Below are 9,157 nucleotides of genomic sequence, written 5' to 3'. Positions count from 1 at the left end.
CTTTTTGAATGGTTAAAGAGTCTCATAGTTCGGGGGCAGGATAGGATGGAAGGAATTATAGTTAGTCTTACACAACATGATTATTATGGAAGTCATTTGCAAAACTACACAGATATGGCTTATATTGAATTGCTTGCCTTCCCAAAGGAAATGAGTGGGGAAGGAGGGATGAAGAGAAGCTGGAACTCAAAGTTTTAGGAACAACTGTTGAGAATTGTTCTTGCAACTAGGAAATAAGAAATACAGGTAATGGCTTTTAGGACAAAAGAGAAGATGGGAATAAGGGAAGGGAGGGATGTTAGAAGGGAGGACAGGTTGGTGATAGGGGTAATTAGAATGCTTGGCGTTTTGGGGTGGGAGGAGGGGAGAAATGGGGAGAAAATTTGGAACCCAAAATTTTGTGGAAATGAATGTTGAAAACTTAAATAAATAAATTTAAATTTAAAAAAATAAAATAAAAATAAAAATAGAAAATAAAAAAATTAGTTTTTCATCATCACAACAGTTAATTTATACCCACATCCTCTATCCTTTTTAAATGTCACAATAAACAGAAAATTCTCAAGATTTACAAGTATCATCTTCCCAAGTAGGGATGCAATTTATCTTCCTATGTTTGTCTTGCTATTTAATACCTCTCTAGTTATATTCAGTATTAATAGAGTACCTATGCAATTCAATCATGGATAATCTACTAATGATATGTAAAGAGACATCTTTACTAGTTTAAAAATCTGTGTGAAAATGAATTTTTCTTCATGTCCTTCTCCAGGGCATTCATTATTACAACTAGTAATTAAATCCCCATTATATTAATAATTTTGAGGGAAAAAATTTACAGTTTTCAAGTCTAACCTACTTATTTTTAGTGTTAAGTTTACAAAAATAGAGGAATACAAATTACAATCTGCATAGCCACAGTGTTCTAAGTGCAAAATCCATTATGTAAGTACAAATTAAATGGAAGAGAGCTACCAATATGTTGAATATCTACAAGTAATTATAAATAAATATTGCAGAACAAAAGGAGTTGAACCAATACCTGATAAAACAAAAACTATGTGAATTCCCAGGAAATTACGGAACTATGTCAGGTTATTCCCAACTACCTATACTAGAGAAATCACAATACTGAAAGAAAAAGCAAAAGGTAAACAGATGTCAAAATTTATACCCTGCACAGCAGAAATAATTTATAGCACAGAAAAACTTAAATTCATGTTCTCGTAGCTTTCAAAAGAAGAAGAGAAAATTGATTGGGAAGACAAATATGAGTGAAATTAAGGACAATCTGGAGGATTAAAACTATAAGTAAAGATATGCCAGGTACTCAAGACACAGTAGACAATGAATATAGCAATCTACTCTTTGATAAACTCAAGGACCCCAGCTTCTGGGATAAGAAGTCACTGTTCAACAAAAAATGCTGGGAAAACTGGATAAAAGTGTGGCAGAAACTAGGCATGGAGCAATGCCTGACACTGTACATAAAAATAAAATCCAAATGGGTATAAGATCTAGGTATAAACATTGATATTAAGAACAAATTAGTGGAGCAAGGAATAGTGTATTTGTCAGATTTATGGAGAAGGGAAGAGTTTTTGATTAAAGAAAAGATAGAAAACATTATGAAGTGAAAGATGGATAATTTTGATTACATTAAACTGAGAAGTTTTTGCACAACCAAACCCAATGCAACCAAAATTCGGAGGGATGTAGAAAACTGGGAAAGAATTTTTACAGCTACTGTTGGTAATAAAGGTCTCATTTCTAGACTATATAGAGAACTGAGTCAAATATACAAAAATACAAATCATTCCCCTATTGATAAATGGTCAAAGGATATGAACAGGCAATTTTCAGAGGGGGTGGGGGGAGGGGAGAAAGAATTAAGTAAAAAAGTGCACAGCAAAGAACAAAAGACTTACAAGGAAGCAAAGACAGACAATTCTCAATACAATGTGTATTATTTATCATATAGGCTTTCTCGAAAAGAAAATTTATTGTTACATATTTTGAATTCTCTTGTTCATGCTTTTTTTTTCTTTCTTTGTATTTAAGTTCCAATATTTCAGTTTATGATATGTTCTTGTTTCATTTTTCTAATCTATAGTTGTGTTCTGGTCCTTAAGTCTAGAATAAAATTTTAAAAAAAAAGATCAAGGAACTTCTTTCTTTTTCCCTTGTACCTTTATTGTTTAGCATTGTGCCTGGCACATAGGTGGTACCAATTAATGCTGATTGACTGATCAATTGATTGGGTGAAAATCATTACTACTACTTATTCCTGCAGATATTGTGAGTTTCATGTGAATAAGGAGGAAGATATTCATTTCCCTCTATGTTATATGTGTACTTATATGTACATATATGTGTGCATATTATACATTTGTTTTACAGGAGTGGGGAACCTGCAGGTTCAAGGCCACATGTGGCCTTCTAGGTCCTCAAGTGTGACCCTTTGACTGAATCCAAATTTCACAATTTAGTTTGGCTTCAGTCAAAAGGCTTTCTTGAGGACTGAGAGGGCCACATGTGGCCCACAGGTTCCTCGCCGCTGGATATAGACATGCATTTTTATGTAGTTCATCACATGCTACCATTTCTGCTTTCCAAAAGTAGTCCATACCTGTCTCTGCATCAGGAGCTATGTTTCTTACCTATTTAGTATTTGCAAATAGGCTGAGATTATTTCATACCCAAGACCTCTAATAATTCATTTTTACTGGATAAAACTTGGAAGACTGGGAGCAGGATAGGAGTGGGAGTCTGGAGGGAACACATTTACATAGTGCATAAAAATCCAGTTTGGACATCAGAAAGACCTGTGTGGCCCATTGCTGCAGCTCTTAAAAACTGGGAATTGTGAATAAATTGCTTATCTGAAATGGAGGAGGGAACTGTCACCACAGTTGCTTATATATGTGTGCGTACACACATTCACACACACACATCCCAACCAATGAAATCGCATGTTTGAAGGAAAATACACCTAAGTATGTGTACAAAGGTATATATAATTATGAAGTAGCATGATATCATGGAAATGCATGCATGTATACATGTGTGTATACACACATGAGGCAGCATGATATCGTGTTAAGTCCCCCATAACAATGACGTTGAAGTCACAAGACCTGAGTTTTGAGAAACTTAAGTGATGCATTGGATAGAATGTTAGACTTGGAGTCAGGAAACTCTGAGTTCTAAACTTGCCTTAGACACTTACTACTTGTACGATCCTGGCCAGATCACTTCACCTCTCTCTGCCTGAATTTCTTCACCTAAAATACCTGAAACAAAGATAATAACAGCTCCTACTTTAAAGGATTGTTTTAAAGGAGAGATGAGATAACCTGTGTCAAGTGCTTTGCAAACATTAAAGTCATCAATAAATGTTAGTCCCTTTTGTTCTTGTTGATAAAGCTCATCTCTCCCACTTAACACCTGTGTGATCATGAGCAAGTCACCTCTCTGGGCTTCGGTATATTTATCTATAAAATCAAGGAGTTGGACTAAATTAAATCTAAACTTCATTACACTTCTAATGTCATGAAATTAAGTGACTCCAATACCATGTACCTGAGGCATATGTGTATATATGCATGCAGTGCTGTACTGGTAACTGATTAAAAACTAGAGCCCTAAGGAGGAAATATCCATATATGAGACACTTTAAAGTTTAATCTATATTATTAACATTTTCTCCATCATTTTCTTAAGTCTGTACAATTAATAAAGCAATATACCAAGCCCTAGTTTGTAGCATTTGCTAATTTGTGAGGTATAAATGCTCACACTGAAAATTTAATTATCAGTTCAGAGTCATTTTGCATTGGATGTTTGAGTTGATTCCAGCACATACACACACACACACACACACACACACACACACACACACGTAAATGTGTGCATATATATATATATATACATATATATTTGTATGTATATGTCAGGGGCGAGACCCCGACCACCGCATCAACTTACCCTGCCCACGGGTCTTCGGACGTCTCCGGCTCCCCCCTTTGGGGTCAGGGGGAGAAATTACCAGGCAGAACTCCGGAGGTGGATAAGAGCACCTTTATTACATGATGGTCAGCAAGAAGTCCCCCCTTTCCCCTTCCATGTTGTGCCTTATATTCCCCAGAACTCGCCCTCCTATTCCGGGTAAGCCCCTCCCCAGTTCCTCCCTGAGGGCGGAGCCCAGCCCAGTAGAGCTGCCCCAGTGCCACTGTGGCAAAGCCACGTCAGCAGGTCCAGACTCTCTGGCGTCTCCTGTCCTCTCAGGGGGCCCAGGTCCAGAGCGCCCCTCACAACTCCCCCTTTTTGTTTTAATGATGGGGGCCGGCGAGTTCTGCCTTTATGGACTCAAGGGACTCACGGACAGCTCTAAACAGACATGAGATGAGGCACGGTAAGCATAAGCATACAAGAAACCCAAGAATCAACATGACGCCCCCTAAGGACACCCACTGGAGCAGCTGGTGCAGGTTCAACCCGTCCCACCAATCCCTTGCATCATTATAGTTTTTCTCCCAGTCCTCATGGAATTGTATTGTTGCATTCTCCATAGCTCTAATCACCAAATCTAGTGCTGCTAACTCAGAGGTAAAGTTAGTGACTGTAGTGGCAGTTTTCAATATGTCCTCGAGCTCTTCGTACAGGGTATTGTTATACGGAACAGGTGTTACACAAACAGGATAATACCTATAATGGCAGGGCATTCTCATATAACGTAACATGAGGGACTGCTGATGTGTCAGCACCTCGACAACTTCTGAAACTGCCTGTACTTGTTCAAACAGTACTCTATCGATGTGTTCCTGGTGTTTCCACGCAATCCCAGACTGAACCATGAACTTTTGTAGGGATTCCGCAAGAAAGTTCAGCTCCCTCTGCATCTTCTGAATCTGCACCTCCTCTAGGATATTCAGTGCCAAGTTGACTACTGATAACATGTCTCTGAACCCAGGACCTTCCCTCTTTTGGCGCAGGATTCTGCTCAGCAAGTCATCTGCCGGTGAAATAGCGTATGGCGCAGCTCTCACCGGGTGAATAGTGTACGGGGGAATTCGCAGGAGCAGGACAAAGTACTCGGCACACGTGCTGTTGAGAGTATTGGTGATAATCGGCTCGTTGCAGCTCACATCATACCCTACCTCTGCCGAGCCCGTAATATTCAGGTTCCCAGCTCTGCACAGAAGAAACATGGCGTTGGGGCCTGTCTGGACTGTCCCTGTCAGATTGGAGCACATATACATGCGGCCAGGTTGCTCGGAGGGGCAGCGGACCTCGCGGTCAAACACCGGCTTCCAAGCATGATATTCGTCGGGGTGGGACCAAAGGTCGGCAATAGAGGAGTTGAACTCGATGGCCACCACGGTACGGTTCAGGGCCAGCCCGATCTTCCACAAGTGCATCTGCACCCTTCCTGGCTGAGCAACTGGCACCGGTGCCACCAGCGTGGGCACCAGCCCACCGTCCCAGAATACGATCTGTGTTCCATTCTTGGCAGGCCCCTGCCGGTGGATGCTGGTGGATCAGGCCTGCATGGGGCTAAAAACCCACGGGGTAGGGTGGCACGACGGCAAGGGAGATGGGTCGACTACGCTGCGGTTCCCCTTGCCTGTGTGGGGGATGACCGCCATGTGGACCCGTAAGGCCCCAGGGTGCTTAACTGGGTGTGGTACCTGATCTGCGATTTGTGTCTGCAAGGGAAAGCAAATATCCGGGGGGAAATGGGTGGAGTGCGACGTGGTGTCATTCAGCCGCAGGCATATGGGCAGGGTCCATGAATGCCAGGACAGGGTGGTGTTGTATCTTTTCAGGGCAGCCGGCAAGGGGGCCCTTGCTCCCCCCGCAATGAGGGTGGCGTTCCCCATCACTATGAGCGGAATTGCCTCATGGTGCCAGGTCACTAGCTGAAACACTGGGAGATGAGGAGTGACGGCCCAATGTGTAGGCGGCTGCGACCGGGTGGGCGCTAGAAGGGTCTCGTTAAAGTGGATCCCAGTCGTCAGGGAAACTGCCTGAACTAGCGTCAGGAGCTACAGCATCCTAGCCATCTGCACCTTTCGCCGACTCCGAGATTTCCTCTTCCCCCTCTTTCCTCTGCGCCGTCTCTTGCTCTTCTGTGGCGGGCGGTGCCTCTCTCGTCCTTCGGAGGGGCCCCAGACTCCAGGTTCTTTGTTGCCTGTAGAGACACAAAGATACCCTTTCCCCCTCACAATGACCTCGTTGGGACCCTGCCATTCTCCCTGGTCATCTTTCCACCAGACTTTACTCCCTACCGGACAAGGGGGTGCTTTATTGCATTTGGGACTTTGGGGGCTCATGCTTTTACAGTGCCTGTAGAACCTCATGGCTAGGGTGAGGCCATCGTCCCGGAATTGCAGAAAATTTAAGGTATAGACAGCGCGGGCTAGCTGTGCGCGTGTCAGCCGTCCCGCAACTCCCCCTTTTTGTTTTTTGAGCATGTTTTTTAAGGTCTGGTGTGCTCGCTCAACAATGGCCTGTCCGGTGGGGTTATAAGGGATCCCAGTAACATGGCGTATGCCAAATTTGGCAAGGAAGGTGGCAAAGCCGTTAGAGGTGTAGGCAGGGCCATTATTGGTCTTAAGGACCTTAGGGATGCCAGCAATGGCAAAGCATTCAAGGAGATGGGCAATAACGGCTGAGGTCGTCTCTCGGGGTTGTAAGGTGGCCATAATGAACCCTGAGGCGGTATCTACACACACATGGAGGAGAGACGTATGGTAGTGGGTAACGTCCATTTGCCAAAGATCATTGGGATGTTCCCCTTTGGGATTAATGACCTGATCACGAGGGGGTGGACGGAAAGGAACACACGCAGTACAGCGCTTTACAATCTTTCTAGCCTCGTCACGTGGGATGCCATAGAGCATCCTAAGGGAGCGCGCAGAAAGGTGAAATCTGTTATGCGCCTCCGTGGGGGTGACATAGAAAATGTATGAGGCTGGGGAGTAGAGGGAAGAGTCAGCAACATGATTACCATGAAAGATAGGGCCTTCACGAGAAACGTGAGAACGAACATGAAGCACATAGATAGGGTGCAAGCGACATTGAAGAAGACTCTTAGCCTTGGAGAGTAAGTTAGCAATAGTAGAGCGAGATGGCACCACAATAGCTTCTTGCAGCTGGAGAATAGCATTAGCACAATAAAGACTATCAGTAATAAGATTAAAAGATTCTGCGGAGAACATCTCAAGAGCACAAATGATGGCGGCCATTTCATTCTTTTGTGCTGATGAGTATGGAGTAGAAAACACATGCAAAATTTTCCTCTGCGGAACATAGACTGAAGCCCTCCCAGCCTTAGTAGCATCTGTGAATACATTGAGTCCTTTTACTGGCTGTGATGCTACAACTGGCGGTGGCCTGGAAAGGGGTAAGGTGTGCCATCCGTGTAAAGGGAGTGGTAGTGGAGTATTTGAGAAGTCATGGTTGACATAAAGTGCAGCCCACTGCGAGGAGGCCTGCGCAAGGGCATGCAGGGCCTCGGGAGAGGCCGACAGGTTTATGATAGGCCGGACCCCAAAGTTCTGCACGCACTTTTCGCTAGCTCGTAAAAGGAAAAGTGCGCGTACCTCCCACTCATTAGGCAGAACCTTCTTCTGCTTAGGGCTGTAAATCCACTCTAGAATCCCATGGGATTGGTAAAGGGCTGTGATGCCTCCCAAGTCCTGTAGTAAGGCCAATTGAACAGGTTTATCGGGATCAATGCGAACCAAGGAGGATGAGGCTTTTTGATAAACTAGTTCTATAACACGATAGGCCTCTTCCGTCCATTGACGAGGGGACATAAGGTTGGAGTCACCCCGCAGAATACGATATAGGGGCTCCATCTGTTGGTCGGTGAGGGGAATGACTGACCGGAGCCATTGAATGGATCCTATAAGCTTCTGAAAATCATTGAGGGTTTTTACTTCATCAGTTCGTATATGTGGGACAGAGCGAGTGATCCTGTCCCCATCGATGTGATGACCAAGATATTGATAAGGGGAGGTGATCTGAATCTTTTCAGGAGCTATGTATAGTTGGTAGGCCTTAAGGGCGTCGATGACCTCCTGTAAAGCCCGTTGGGTTTGTTTTTCGGTGGCGCATGATACCAGGATGTCATCCATGTAATGTATTATCAAGGCCTCTGAATGTTTCTTTCTGACTGGTTGTAGGATGGCGGCTACATACGCCTGGCACATTGTTGGGCTGTTTGCCATCCCTTGAGGGAGGACTCTGAATTGATATCTCTCTGCGGGGGCGGCCAAATTGATAGAGGGTATCGAAAAGGCAAATTTCTCTTTATCTCTAGGGTGCAGTGGTATTGAATAAAAGCAATCCTTAATGTCTATTATTGTCATAGACCAGTGTCTGGGGATTGCGGTTGGCGTAGGGAGGCCAGGTTGCAGCGCGCCGAAAGGTAGGAGCGCCGCATTGACTCTTCTCAGATCAATAAGCATGCCTATTTGCCACTTTTCTTTTTAACCACGAATACTGGGGAGTTATAGGGGCTAAAGGATGGCTCAATTTGCCCCTTTTTCAACAAATCACTAACAATCTCTCGGAGGGCCGTTAGTTTTTCCATTGTAAGGGGCCACTGCTCAACCCATATAGGGGTGTTATCTTTCCACTGCATTCGAATGGCCCTCACTGGAGGAGTGACCCCAACTAGTTTAAATGGCTCTCTGTGCAAAGGTGGGCACCCATAGCGCTCAGAACGTCCCTTCCCCATAAGTTAACGGGGAGACCAGGCACGCAGAGCGGTTTGAATTTCCCTTGGGTATCCTCATATTGCCATGCCAGAAAGCGCTCCGACTTTCGAGCTAACTGGGTTCCCCCTACCCCGGCCACAGTTTGCGAAGCTCGCTGGGTAGGCCATTGGGAGTCCCAATCTGAGTCTTTGATCACCGAGACGTCTGCCCCGGTATCTACCATTCCCTCCAGGGGGCGCCCATCCACCATTAAGGTGATTGTGGGCCTCTCTGACAGAATTTGTTGTGTCCAATAGAGAAAGCTTCGTGGGCCCTGTGGATGGTGATCCTTATCGAGCCAAGGTAGATTGATGGCCTTTGCTATTTCAGTTTCGGGAGTCAGCGTCACCGACCAGGAGTGAGGGTTGGTGACCCATATCTCTCTTTCC

Source organism: Notamacropus eugenii, chromosome 5, assembly GCF_028372415.1.
Source record: "Notamacropus eugenii isolate mMacEug1 chromosome 5, mMacEug1.pri_v2, whole genome shotgun sequence".
Lineage (NCBI taxonomy): Eukaryota > Metazoa > Chordata > Mammalia > Diprotodontia > Macropodidae > Notamacropus > Notamacropus eugenii.
This window is presented reverse-complemented; position numbering follows the sequence as displayed.